General features: G+C 44.0%; 1 long non-coding RNA gene across 1 annotated transcript in view; it reads left to right on the top strand.

Moving 5' to 3' along the window:
• The window catches only part of LOC307196601, a 62082-nt gene extending 47864 nt beyond the window's left edge, over positions 1–14218 (top strand). The window contains exon 3 of the long non-coding RNA XR_013831182.1: positions 14112–14218. This is a non-coding gene — a long non-coding RNA (uncharacterized lncRNA). The remainder of the gene's footprint in view (positions 1–14111) is intronic.
• Positions 14219–15146: the final 928 nt, after the last annotated feature.

Below are 15146 nucleotides of genomic sequence, written 5' to 3'. Positions count from 1 at the left end.
AGTTAGGAGGCCCAAAGGCACATGTGACCTGCGGCTTATAGATAACAGGGCAGGACTTGGACTCATGCTTTTCTTTCTTCCTTTCAAATTTACTTTTTTAGTTCCAAATCCACTAAAATACTTAATCTGCCTTAGTATGGAATTATTGGGTGACAAATGAAATTAAACTCTCTAAAAGTCGTAGTAATATTCTGGTGTAAGATAGATTCTTTTTATTTTAATGGATACATAAATACTGCTTCATTTAAAATATTGCATCTAGATGATACCCACATTTGGGGCCTAATTTTAGAGTCATCTGGTTTCTGGGGGATGGATTACGTATCAGTAGGTAATACTGAATCACTCCCTTAGGGGTTGATTCAGTATTAGTCAAACAAAAAACTTCAGATTCAAGCAATGCCAAAGCATCTCAGCACATTTAAGGAGAGGGGCTGGGGGTTGGGAGCGGAGAAGGGGCAGGTGGGACAGAAAGGGGCCTCTTCAGATCAACTGAAATGAGGTGATCACTAACCCTGAACTAATTTCAACATCATTTCAAAATAAATTTTCAAGGTTGTTTTCTGCATCAGTGCCTTCCTGGCAGCAGACTGCTGCCTGGAAGCGTTGTGATTAGTTTTTATCTAATACTGTAGATCCTGGACTCTCAACATGACAGAGATTGTGGCCCAGAAAATCGCCCGGAATCCAGACTTTACAGAAATACCAGCTCTTGTGAGAACTGGGAGTAGGATGCGGCCAGATCACAGCTTTTAGGAAGTTTTTCCTCCAACCGGCTTTTTTATGTTTTTCAGATGGCCTGGGAGTGGAAATCGATAAATTTAAAAAGTCACCCTTATATCCCCTTGAAGTCAATCTTTCTTCCATCCTGGTGCTTCCATCTCACATAGGGACAGTTTAACAGCAAGAAAATCACGTGTGGGGTGAAGCCGAGGCCCCAAGCACTAGGGTCTCCTCAAAAGCTAAAGATGAGGGTTTTCCAGTGGATTCCATATTGTTCTGATTCCTTTTCTTGGTGATATTTCTTTTTAGTAAACATTTGAAAGAGTGAAATGTGGTTCTTTATAATTAAGTCACACAAAGATTGTTCAGAAAACCAGAAGGGTTTGGAATAACCTGTGCACGTTTCCCCTAATGACTTTTTTTTCTTGGAATGTGTATTGGAAGGTATGGTTTTATTTTTATGCAACTTGGAAGTTCTCACAAAGAGGTACCTAGAACCTCTTGTGTGTGAGGTTCAAAGTATGAAAATATGTTACCTAATGAACGATTAGATCCAAACGAAAAGAAAAAAAAACCAAGGCCACCTGGGAAATGGATTTTAAATTCTATGTGCTTATATTTATGAGAAAATACCCACGTGGCTAAGTGCAAAGATTTAACAGTTTTCTTTAGCAGAGATTTTAATGTTAGCAAATAATGTATGCTTTCAAATCACTCTGTTCAGAGTTTGGGGATTGTTTTGCTGAGTACACATATAGCTGTTATATGTATTTTGTTTGCATTTTGGTCATATTTAAAGAAGTCGTAGGCTGTTTACCTTTGCATTTTGGTGAAAAAGATCATGTGCTATCAACAAGGTTAAATTTTCACAATTAGCGACTTAAATATCTTCATCTCCAAGATACTGGGCATGTTCGTGTTAAGAATGTAAACATATTTTCTGTAATAAATATTGATAAAATAGTTACAATCATTGGCAGCAGGTTCGACAGTGTCAACTTCTTGTATTTATGCTTAGAATGCTTTAGAGGTTGTCTGCATGACAGTGTGTCAGAACCTCTTGGGGTATACAAGAAAAAGTGAGAAAGTAAGCAAAAGAGGAGAGTTTAAGAAATACCCTGAGAAAACCATAATTCAAAAAGAGTCATGTACCAAAATGTTCATTGCAGCTCTATTTACAATAGCCAGGAGATGGAAGCAACCTAAGTGTCCATCATCGGATGAATGGATAAAGAAGGTGTGGCACGTATATACAACGGAATATTACTCAGCCATAAAAATAAATGAAACTGAGTTATTTGTAGTGAGGTGCATGGACCTGCACCACCTCACTGCAAATTACTTCATACAGAGTGAAGTAAGTCAGAAAGAGAAAAACAAATATCGTATGCTAGCACATATATATGGAATCTAAGGAAAAAAAAAAAAAAGGTCATGAAGAACCTAGGGGTAAGACGGGAATAAAGACACAGACCTACTAGAGAATGGACTTGAGGATATGGGGAGGGGGAAGGGTAAGCTGTGACAAAGTGAGAGAGTGGCATGGACATATATAAACTATCAAACGTAAAATAGATAGCTAGTGGGAAGCAGCCGCATAGCACAGGGAGATCAGCTAGGTGCTTTGTGACCACCTAAAGGGGTGGGATGGGAGCGTGGGAGGGAGGGAGAGATATGGGAACATATGTGTATGTATAACTGATTCACTTTGTTATAAAGCAGAAACTAACACACCATTGTAAAGCAATTATACTCCAATAAAGATGTTAAAAAAAAAAAAAGAATGTCTACTGAGCCTTCTGAACTGAGTAGTGGAAACCAGAAGGAAAATGAACAGTGCAAACATATTTCCCTTTTACAGGAAAAAAATATGGCAAAAGAAACTATTTCTGATTCCATTGAGGTAGCACCGTTTACTTTGTACATGAGGAGTTGCTTTTTTCTTACACTTTTAAGATTCTCTCTTTGCCTTTGGCTTTTGATAGTTCAATTATGATGTGTCTAGGTGCATAACTCTTTGAGTTTATCCACCTTGGAGTTTGTTGAGTTTAGTGTTCAGCTACTACTTGGACAGAGATTCTCTTAAACACCTTGATTCAATAAATCCCCATATTGGTACATATTCATGTGTGTTAATTGCATTCCTAAAATTATACTTATTTAATACCATGTCCCTGGAATTTTTCAAAAAATATCTGCTTTTAATATGGTGTAATTATTGTAAATTTCTTACAAAATTTCCTTTAATATTCTTCAAAGTAATATTTTGTGGTTAATAAATTTGAAATTTCTGACAGCTCCAATTTAATCTTCTCTATGTACTGTTATATTTTTAATTCAGAAAATACTGTCTCTAGAGGTGCTGAGGGACCTGGTAATCTCATAGCAAGTTTTGCTAAGGTGAAATTTCTCAATGCTATTTTAAAAATATTAAAATTGTAAATATTTCAGGCAAATATTTTTGTAGTTATTGTCTGTTGCTTCCACTCAGGATGTCTTTTGTTGACAAGTATTTTTACAAAACAACTCAGCAAAGCGTTGTTTCTATTGATGATTCTTTTAACGTTTTGTTAAATTTATATGCTGCAAAATCACAGAGGCTCTTAATTTTATGTTATTGTGATAAAAATACAAATTAATCCAATTAAAAATAGGTTCTTCATAAACTTCCTACCAGTTGAGATACTTCCAGGCAAAATTATAGAATTTCCAAATCAAGTCGTCCACTTGAACTCTCATCATTCAATATGTTGAATGCCTCCTTTGCTTTTTCTTGTTTTTTTTTTCTTTTTTTTTGGCTGTGCAGCGTGGCATGGCCTGTGGGATCTTAGTTCCCTGACCAGGGATCTTATCAAACCTGTGCCCCCTGCATTGGAAGTGTGGAGTCTTAACCACTGGACCGCCAGGGAAGTCCCGTCCTTTGCTTTTTTTTAGGATACATTTCAATGCCCTGCTGGTTTTAAGCTTTTCCCCCCAAAATTGCAAACTTGCAATTCTATAAAATATAGTTGCAGTTGTATAAAATAAGATTGAAGGCTTTATTTGGCTCTATTTGTTGGATAATCTGATCAAAGCTTACAAATGATTTTGAACAGACAATAACCAAAATTTAGAAAAATTTGAGAAATGTTTACTCCACTATGGATTAGAAAGAAGGTAACAAAACATGTTTTGTGTGCAGTGCAGATCAAGAGTACTGGAGACCGTGGGTGAATGCTGGGGCTCTTATCTGTGGAAAATGCATGAGTTTGAAGCACAGACGTTGTGTAGGTGACCCTGGCTTCAAGCTTCTGCTTGCTTCCTGGATCTCGGATGTGTCTGGTTAGGGTAGAGAAGTGGCCCATCTTCCCTCATTCTGAAATAGGCAGCTCCCTTTAGTTGGCTCCCTGGCCATTTCCTGCAGCCCTTCTGGGGCTGTCCAAAGGGGCACCTTGTCATTTCATGAAGTATTAGTGATGTGGCAATCAATTCGAACAGGTGGGCAAAAGTTGTATCCAGAAATGGCATCTTGGTTGGAAGAATGCTGCCTACCACCAAGATGATGGATTTCTTTTAAGCAGTATCCCTGCTTATTATTTATAAGGTGTATCTAGTATAAGTCACTGCTTGTAACTCAACTAAACAATTGAAAAGAAAACTCAGGGAAGGCCCAGCTTTAACTGTACATCATGGACTCATTGGATGTTGTGTTTGTCCCTCAAATTCTGCACTTTAAATGCTAAAATAAAAAAATAATGGTATTAAAAAAATTAAAACAATGCTAAAATAAAATGCTTATAAATGAATACGAGACTTAACTGTGAACTTCGAGGTTTAGAATCGTCTACCCAGAGAATTTTTAAAAAGTTAGGTGTAGTGTGTTGTTGGCATTGTTCATTGGTGACACCAACAGACATTAGTTTGAATAAAGTTTGCATCTCGTATTTCTCAGTGGGAAAACAAGGTCACATGCCAATGAAGCTGAGTTCTTTCCTGAAAAAATACACATAGGATATTCAAAATTTTAAGAATTTGAAAATCGGCGAGCTTAATTTTTTTTCTTAATCCTCGAGTGACATATTCTGATGTATTTCTGGAACTCTGCATAATGGGCAAATTCCAGATTGCAATGGAAGAAGAATCAGGGGACACCCACCTCCCTGGGGCACATATGCTGGTGAGCTCGCTGGAAAACTGCAGCACCTAAATGCAATTCCTTTTATTTTTATTAAAAAAAATCTGACCAGTGAAAACTTAGAATTTTTCATGCATCACTGATTTGGGGCATGTTTTCATCCCCCCCCCCTTTTTTTTTAAACACAAGATGTCATTGTGTGATTCTTTCAGCAGACCAGAGCACAGCAAGGAAACGGGCCTCTGGCACCCTTTCCTGGGGCAGGATCCATTGCTTCGTGCTCTCTGAGAGAAAGGATGCGGCAAACTAACCACCTAAATGCTTGTGAAGCTCAGGTCCCCCTGCTCCGGGGGACATCCCTCTCTGATGTCGCAGGTGCACAGCACGCACCTTCATGGCACTCAGGTGTGCCTCTTTGAGGGGTTTGAGGACACAGGGCAGAATGTGAGGTGGGCTTCCCTGGTGGAAAGGGTGTCGGGCAGGAGAGCAGCCGCTGGGCTGTGCCGGACCCTGCAGGACTGGACCTCCATGTGGTCTGATCTGCTGATTTTCCGTGGGTTTGTTCTCGGCCAGGGCCGCAGGTAAGCCCGCCCCCGCTTACAGGAATGTGAGTTAATTCTAATTTTAGGTGACTTTTTTTTCTATCTAGTTTACCGCCTAAGATTGCTAATTCTGACTTTCAATCTGCCATTTGACACCAGTGGTGTTAGTTGTTAATACAAACAATCATTGACAGCAGGAGGAGGGGCTGGCCCTGGCTGGCTGGCTAACATCTCTGGAGAAATTTCTCAGACCCCGCTTGCTGTATAGATCAGCACCAAGACTGAACGGCAGGAGACCGTAAATCCCGTCATTCCATTTAACCTTTTCTACCTTAGTGCAGGAATTTCAGAAGGCTCCAGAGAGGCAGGCTAAGACTACTTCTAGAGGAAATAACTTACCGGAACAGCTCCCAAGATCTTCTAGATGGAATTTGGAATTATGGGTCTCCCTGGCTTACTCAAGTATTGATGGCTCTGAGGCTGTCTTGTGGTATCGAGCTTCATACCGTATTTCCATGAACACTGTAGTCAAACTGCAGCAAGCAAGAAGCGAACAGGATTTCCCTGGTAGTGGCAAACCAGCCCTTTATTATTGTTCATATTCTGAAATATCACAGCATACAAATCGTTAATCTTTTGAGACCCTTAGAAATGTCAGATTAGAAAGTCAAAGATAGAAGTCTGCATATACGTCCAGCCTGTGAGCTGCTCTGCACACGTGCCTAGTTTTGCTAATGGAAAAGATTTTAAAAACATTTGCTCTCAAGGTGCCAGCAGTGGTGCAAAGTAGGTCATTTACGTCCATTTGCCCCCTTCTCTTTCTTCCTTTGGATGTTCACTGCGTTCCTAACGTCCAGTGAGGGGATGTGTTACGCTGCTCTCGTTTTAATGCCAACAGGGTTGCCTCAGCTCAGCCAGAAACAACATTGCTGAGAGCAGTCCAGAGTGCTACTTGGCTTGTGTTTTGCATTTTCATGAGGTCAGAGTCCTGTGGGCAGAGGCTACATCCAACTATATGTAGCAGGTAATCCAAGAATATCCATTCTCGCCGGCAGATAACCCCCGGCCCCTTGTCAGCTGACTCAGGTAGTAGACAGATTCTTTGGGTTGGTCTTCCGAGGCCCTTGAGTGCCATTCCTCATGGCGGCCCCTGCAGGGGAAGATGAGCTGCGGTCGTGGTGAAGGAAGGCTGTAGATTACCCACCATGGGACAGATTAACAGGAGAAATCAAATTTAATTTCTTACAGACGGGAACCTCACATCCACGAGAGGGTCTGAGACATTAAGGTCAAATGGGGTCCACATACCATCCTGAGCTAAGGACTGGGATGGGGCCTGGGGCTGCCAGGTCAGGAGGCTCGTTCACAGCACAGTGAGCAGAAGAGCAGAAGTCGGGTCATTGGAGCTTGTCCTGCCACACAGCTGGGGCCACGTGGACAGAATTTCTCTCCAGTAGTAACTCTTTTCTGGGAAAATATCCCCAATATAAATTCTTCTAGGTAGTTGAGGGAGGGGCAGTAGTTTCTCTTGAACCTGCAGGTCTTGATTGCCTTTAAGTCAAAATAACCCTCATGCCAGAGGGACACATCTTGGAGAGGCCTGTTCTGAACCCTTAAACCTTCCTCACCCAATTGAAGTCTGTGAGCCAACACTTCCTCGCTTGAAAAATGAAGAGGTTATTTTTCTCTAAGTTTCTTCTGCAGATTAGTAAATCTGTTAACAAAGGCAGGCACCAAACAACCCTGGATTTACATGCAAGACGAAGGCGGTACATTACACACAGAATGATAAATACCTGGTACCCAGGGGGTATCCGCTGTGCCCAGGGCCTGTGCTTCTTCCAGAGTCACAGAAGCTCAGGTGCCGTCCAGCTCTGTCTGTTCTCTTGAGCGTGGCCTCGTAGGGCACAGGAAGGGCTGTGTCCACACGGGTTCATCGTGGGATGGGGTTTGAACTGGATCCTGTTGAGGTGCTTGGTGCCAGTAAGCTGGAAATGCCAGTAAACCTGGCAGGGTCCCTGTTGTTGCTATGGTGTGGCAGCTGCAGGAAGTGATTCCCGGGTGGGCTGTGCAAGGCGGTCGTCTAGGGTCAGTGACAAGGATCCAGAAATTCTGTGACATCTGAGGAAGTCAGTAGGGATTCCTACATTGTGCTTTTTAAGAATCCCTTTGAATTCTAGATAGAGAAAAATCACGGTCACACATGGAAGATGAAAGTAATGACTCCAAACCTCCTTTGTAGACGCACTTTGTGTGCACGGGATAAAAAGAGAGCCCTGAGTTCCCCATGCGCTGGCTCGTCGGGGAATTACCACTCGGCCCTGTTGGGGGCTGTGGTCCCCTCATGTGTACAGGTCCCCCTCTGTTGAGGAGGTTGACCGGGGTCACCCATGGACACTGAAATTGGACCCTGCTTAGATGAGAACAGCACAGGCTAAGTCCTTTCAGCTCTGAGGTGGAAGAAACTTCTTTCAAATCTGAAGACCGTGTCCTCCTCCACCTGCCTCCCCCTCTCTGGTCCTCACGGTGTGGGTGGCTAGGAGCATCCCCTCCTGAGGTCTTCGATCTGAACTCCTGGTTTCTCGGAGTCTGTGGCAGCTGCCCTGGTGCAGATGAGAGAGCAGAGGGAAAGCAGAATACGCAGACCTATTTATCTTTTGAGACCTACCCCTGCCGTGTTTGCTGTGAGCAAAGTTAATCAAAGGAAAAGTGATTGAAGGAGAGGCTGTAAGGTAAACACTTTTTTCAAATATAGCATTTCACAGAAGAGTCCATTAACTTTTGAAAAATGGTTCAACTGACACAATTTTTATTTGTAAAACACCTGGCTACACTTGTTTAGAAGTGCGAATACTTTCTAAACGTTTTCCACATTACAATACCAAGACCAAAAGGTACACTTTTAAAATTTGAATTTTACGTACGAAATCAGTAACTTTGTCTCACAACCACAAAATGTGAAGGTCCTCTGTTTCACTTTACGGCTACTGAGTAATGTAACTGAATATTAATGTTTATGTGGGAAATGGCCCATTCACTCAAACTTCTGAATTAAAGAATGCCAGGATATAAGGCGAAATGAGAATTGTATTACGGGGAGTCGGATTTGAATCACCAGGCACTTTTGCAGGTTTCAAAGTGTTCAAGTTAATTCAGCACCTGGTGGGGAGCCTTGGGTGTGGAGGGGGGTTTCATCTGTAAGATTATAGAAGTCATTTGCATGTAGTTTGGTTTCCAGGGGATGAGTTAGGCACCTGCTTTCGCTCTTGGCATAACTGTAACCCACTGCAGGCACCGCGTGTCCGTTCGACTTCATCGGGGTCTGGCCTTGGCTGCGGGGCGCCCACGCGGAGCCCCTCCTCCTGGCTCGGTGGTCTCCCCGCCGGGCCCACCGCACCCACTCCGTGTCTGTTTCAATCCTCCTGGGCTCGGATGACTGGGACCCCTTCCTGGTTTTACAATCTAGCGCTTCCCTTCGACCTCAGCTAAAGCTTTTTATGGCTCCGCTGCTGTCGGCTGCCCTGGGGAAAGTGCCGCGCTGCTCTTTACCTAGAGGGCGGGGGTCGTGAGCAAAGGGCAGAGGCTCTGACAGACGACAGGTTTGCCATTTTCTTCAGGTTCAACCACTCCTGGCCAGTTTGGCATGCCACCTAAGCTCTCTGCGTCTGAGTGGGGATAAGAAACCGGCTTAGGAGCTTCCCTGGTGGTGCAGTGGTTAAGAATCCGCCTGCCAACGCAGGGGACACGGGTTCGAGCCCTGGTCCGGGAAGATGCCACAGGCCGCGGAGCAGCTACGCCCGTGCGCCACAGCTACTAAGTCTGCATTCCAGAGCCCGCGTGACACAACCACTGAAGCCCATGCGCCTAGAGCCCGTGCTCTGCAACAAGAGAAGCCACAACAAGGAGAAGCCCGCGCACCCCAAGGAAGAGTTGCCCCTGCTCACCGCAACCAGAGAAAGCCCGCGGGCAGCAACGAAGACCCAACGCAGCCAAAAATAAATAAATAAACAAATTAATAATAAATAAATAAAAGAAACCGGCTTAGTCGCATTGCTAATGATGAGTGGCAGGTGCCAGCAGAGCTGCTGTTGCTGCTGGGAGGGTAGCAGCTATTTAATTGTGTTGTTCACTGCTGCCTCCAGGGCTGAGGATCACGGCCAGCACGTGTGAGCCCTCCAGACATACTTGTTGAATCAGCCCCTCCCGGCAACATCCCAGTTCCGTGACAAGACCTAGCTAGGGTCTGTTGCGTGACGTGTTTGCATCTCCCGAGCCCACATCAGTTGAGGGTGAAGAAGGGATACCAGAACCTTGTGGTGTTGCTGCCAGAGATCACGGTCAGCAGGAAGTTTGGAACCATCTTTTTTTTTTAAGTTTTTAATTTTTTTATTTTTTGCTGTATGTGGGCCTCTCACTGTCGTGGCCTCTCCCGTTGCGGAGCACAGGCTCCGCACGCGCAGGCTCAGAGGCCATGGCTCACGGGCCCAGCCGCTCCGCGGCATGTGGGATCCTCCCAGACCGGGGCACGAAGCCGCGTCCCCTGCATCGGCAGGCGGACCCCCAACCACTGCGCCACCGGGGAAGCCCCTGGAACCATCTTTTTTGTTGGTAATCTACCACACTGGGTGAGTTATAGGTGGAACTAGCCAGGTGTGCATAATTAACAAGCAGCACCATGGGACATTAGGAATTCCTGGAAACTACTCGCTTTCCATTTAAAACAGTAAGACTGTTCGCTCACAATTATATTGATGCATCCTGCTTCTCTGCAAGACAGGCACGGGCTAATTGGCCTTGTTGTGACAATTCCTCAACAGAGAGATCCCTCTTCTTAAATGACATCTAGCCCCGAGGAGGGGCTGGGGGGAAGGGGGGTGGTTCCCTCTGTTCTCGCACGTGACCCCCCCAGGGACAATCTCCTTTGGCTTGTGTCCTCCGGCTTTTCAAGGAGGTTGGTTTTCCTAAATAAAGTAGGGAACACATGTTTCTTCCTAATTATATTTCATTTCCAGCCAGTTTCTGACAAGACTACTGTTCACCTTTATTTTTCCTCAGGGTAGTGACCTAATGATGGGAAGAAAATGCCACATTTGATAGTAGTAACTGTGATTCAGATCACGTTTATTCAAGGGGCTTGGCCTGAGCAACAAGGTAGATGGTCATTAACAGGATGGATAAAAGCAAAAGGAGATAAAAGATAGAAGGAGGGAAGAGCAGGTTTGGGAGGAGGGAAGGGGAGAATTAAGAGCTCCATACATGTGGACAACACCAGCATATAGATGCTGAATCTCTTCCCTGACCATGTTTCATGTCTACATTGACCTTGACAGAGAAATTTCATTTAATGGTCCCTGTTCTGTTACTCTTCATACAGTGAGGGAATAAAAGAAAGAAGACTGAGCTTACTTTTCTCTCCACCAAAAACTGAAACAACGATCTTTTCTGTCACCATCTCGATTGTGATCCTGTTTGTTTTTTATTTCGAAAGATATTAGACGTATCCGAAACGATACAGTGTCTGAGAGTCGGGCAGCCTCTGCGCGTGGGAGGGTCATTGTGCTGCTGAGCATGAGTTATTTTCTTGCCGTGAAGGGTTAAGATAAAAGCATCAGAGCAGCTCTGTTCAGCCCAAGAATTTCCTTTTGCTTAGATTCTGAAGAACTGCAGGTCACTGAGAGAGGTCTGTCCTTCAGATTCTCTAAGCTGACAGGTGGATGTCTATAGCCATGCTTAGGAGTCCTGTGAAATGAATATCAGCAGAGGTACAATCCTGGAAAAGGGCTCTTACTCTTTTGAAGGAAAGTCTGTGTGGTTCGCAGAGTGAAGTGGGTAACCTGCCTGTTAATAACTGTTTATCAGAGCCAAAGCTGGGTTAGGTTGGTCCTATGTACTTAGGTCAGCAAACTGCGGAGGAGTTGGCCACTCCTGCCCCGTGGTCTGTAGGCGGGGGTGGGTTGAGAATTTCACTAGTCCTGGTTTCATGGCCAATGAAAAATTAATGCACTTAAAAACCCAGTATGATATTACTAACACAGAGTTTTACTTGAAAGAGTTCAACCTTGTCTGAATTATCTTAAAACTCTGACTACAGTATTATCGTGCTGACATACATTTTACGGAGCATTGGACTTGAACGACAATAGAGTAGGTAAAGTTTCATGTTGACGTGCATCGTCTGTAATTCTGACAATTTATGGGGCAAACCATCATTCTATCAATTGCCAAGTAATAATTAAGCCCCACCTTCTCCCAGTCTCTAGTTGCAAGGTGAAGGGGGCGGTGTGTGGAAGAAAAAACAAAGAGAAGCGTGTACAGAATATCATTATTGATCTTGATGGTCACCAAATGTACCCTTTTTGTCCAGATGTTTTCTATTTTGTTCAAAGACTCTCTTTACAGTAGTTCTAACTCCGTGCTCGCCGGAATCCCTGGATTATGGTGACGTATATGTATCGATGGTTAGTTAGCCCCCAGGCCCTTGTGGAACCCCTTGAGAATGCTTCCATCTTTGACAGCTTTTCTTCTGTCTGAAAGGGGTCAGAATTCTTTTGGCAACAACAAAGGCACGCCCACTACCTGGTAACTCTTTTGTGTATGTGGTCACTTTTTAGCCAAAAGGATGCAAAATCTTTCTGGGATTTTACGTTAATGATGGATGATGCCGTAGTCTCAAGGTACAAGAAAATGGAAACTCTCTTGGGTCATGGAATTTTTATCAAGTTCCGATGACATTTAAAATATTTTCACATCATTTGCTTAATCTATTGCTATGCCAAGAACATTTACGATTAGCCTCTGATGTTTAGCAGTTGTTTTTGGGTGAAGTATTGGGGTTCATTCTTTTCCATAGTGTATCTTAAATAGATATGGCCTATGTAGCCAAGACTTCAAAGGCTCCTCCATTTGATGGTTTGTGTGCATTGCGTATTTCCACCTGCTATTTCAGATGGCTGAAAATCAAATGTGGAAAAATGCTTAGAAAGTGTAAAAGAAATGTTAAGTGATCTACAGGAATCATTTAATGCGTCGTGTGACATATTTAAAGGGTGAAAAAAAAGATACCCATAAATATGCTAAAAATGAAACTCTGACCTGAATGCAATTGTTAAAAACGTGTTTTTTGTTAACATTAATCTTTTAATTCCTTTTACTGTGTCTACAGCACAAAAATATTTCCTTAAATTAAAAATGATAAAATCTCTTATACATTGTGGGCATGACAACTCGGCATGGAACCCAGTTTGAGCAGCTGAACCAGTGGAAGTGGTGTGACTGTTCAACTTTGCTGATGCCAAATCTGGATAAAGATTATTCCATTGGCTTAAAATTTGTGGAATAATATCTAGGTTTATTATAATGCCATCCTTTAATTGTTTTCTGTCAACTTGAGTGACACACACAAGGAATTGCATCCATTTGAAGAAGTTTGAAACACTTACAGACCCATGAGCTGGCCACCGATTCCAAGTGCAGAACATTTCCATTAGCCCCCAGAGTTTCCTGGTGCCCTCAGTGGTCCATCTCCATGTGGTCCACGCCTGGCCCCAGGTAACCACTGATGAGGTTTCAGTCACTAGATTGTGTTTTTATAAATGAACTGTACATCATGTATTCTTTATGTTTTGTTTTAGATGTTAAGTTTTACAATTGCTAATAAAATGTGTACTTTTTCAAAAAACAGTTATTTGGTTATGAATCTGCAAAAAGAACTCTCTTCATTAGATGGGAGAACGCGTTCGCTCTGCATGGGGGTCCCTCTCCCGTCAATATGTTCATTTCCTAGGGCTGCTGTCACAAAATACCACAAACTGGGTGGCTTAAAACAATAGAAAATCATCCTGTCACCGTTCTGGAGGCCAGAGTCTAAAATCAAGGTGTTGACAGGGCCAGGCTCCCTCTGAGACGCTGGAGAGAAGCCTTCACTGCTTTGTCCAGCTTCTGACGGTGGCCGCCAGTACTTGGAGTCCCTTGTTTGCGTCACTTCAGTCTCGGTCTCATGGAGTCCTCTCCTGTGTGTCTCTGTTTTACTTGGCAACTCCTCTTCTTACAAGGACACCAGGCATTGGATTTAAGGTCCACTCTAATCCAGCATGGCCTCACTGTAAGTGATGACATCTGCAAAGACCCTGTTTCCCAATAAGGTCACGTGCATAAGTACTGGACGTTAGGACTTGACCATATAATTTTTGGGAGGACACAGTTGAACCCATAAGAACCAGTTACGTCATTGGTCCTAGGATTAGACATATCTTTGGGAATGCCCATTTTAAATGATACCATGTGGAAAGCCTGAAGATTGACAGCAGAGGTTTCAAGGACAAAAGGCAAGAAAGGCTATAGATGGAGTTCTTGCTGATATGTAAAGATTCCAGTAACAGTAAGACTGAGGCCAGGCACTCAGCTCTCTGGACAAGCCGCCTCTTCCTCCTGGCCCGCTGCCTCGCAGTGAGCACTGCTAACCCAGAGCAAATCCCCCACGACCCAGAGGCTGGCCAGGCAGGGAGTTAGCACAGACCCATCTGAGGGGAAGACAATGTGGGAGCCACACGTGCAATTTCAGGTTTTCTAGCCGCCACATTAAAAGACGTGAAATGAAACAGGTGCAATTAATTTTAATAATATGTATTCTATTTAACCTCATAGACCAAAATATTCTCACTTTCATGTCCAATCAACATAAAATATGGGCGAGAAATCTGACTTCAAGTCCAGTGCGTATTTTACGTTTACAGCACATCTCAGTTTGGAGGAGCCGCGTTTCAAGTGCCCAGTAGCGACGTGTGGCAGTGGCTGCCATGCTGGCAGTGTGGTGTTACAGCGGCCATCAACGTCTTGCTCTTTTGAGGTGAGTGACTCGTGCCATCTTTGGATGTCAGTGGCAGGATGCCTCAGTGTTGTGGAGGCTGAGCGGCTGAGCCAGCCTCTGACAGAGTGATGTATGGTGTAACCGTCTCCATCCTGGCAGTGCGCCTGTCAGAAAGGAGGTACCGCGCTTCCCTGGTGGCGCAGTGGTTGGGAGTCCACCTGCCGATGCAGGGGACGCGGGTTCGTGCCCTGGTCTGGGAGGATCCCACGTGCCACGGAGCGGCTGGGCCCGTGAGCCATGGCCGCTGAGCCTGCGCTCCGCAATGGGAGAGGCCACAACAGTGAGAGGCCCGCGGACTGCAAAAAAAAAAAAAAAAAAAGAGGAAGGAGGTACCATGATGGATATGAGGAAGAGGGTGAGGGTTCTGCAAATAAGGAAATAGTCTGGGAGCGTGTTTATTGCTTACCAAAGTCATGCCTTTCAGAGATGGGGGAGTCTGGCCAAGGCTCATGCTTTCTTGGTTCCCCCCTACATCCTGCTGCCCTCTTCACCTGGGAAGTGAGGGGGAGGCCTGGATGACCCCCGACGTTCCTTGCAGCACTAGGACTGTACAGTGATAAGTGTTTACACCATCTTTGGCCCAAAGGCTGCACGAGCAAACATGCTGTTTGGCAGTAAGTCTTCCATGCTCACAACAGCTGGGAGTTTGGGATCTCTGCATTTCCATAGCTTCAGTGTTTGGCTGGAGGAATGATTAATGATAAAAGCAGAAAACAAATGGTCTGAAATCCAGATAGCTCAGCCAAGTCTCAGATGGCTAGGTCCCAGTAGTTATAAATAATAAAATAATGACATCACTCTTCTCTGTGATCCAATATGGTGTGAAAGGAAAATAAATTGCTTATCATTGGCGAGTCCCAGCTATATTTTATGTTGTTTTATTTCTTCTCCGTGTGTTTTT

Source organism: Stenella coeruleoalba (assembly GCF_951394435.1).
Source record: "Stenella coeruleoalba genome assembly, chromosome: 13".
Classification (NCBI taxonomy): Eukaryota; Metazoa; Chordata; class Mammalia; order Artiodactyla; family Delphinidae; genus Stenella; species Stenella coeruleoalba.
Note: the sequence above shows the minus strand (reverse complement) of the source record. Positions and strands in the feature narration are given on the sequence as shown.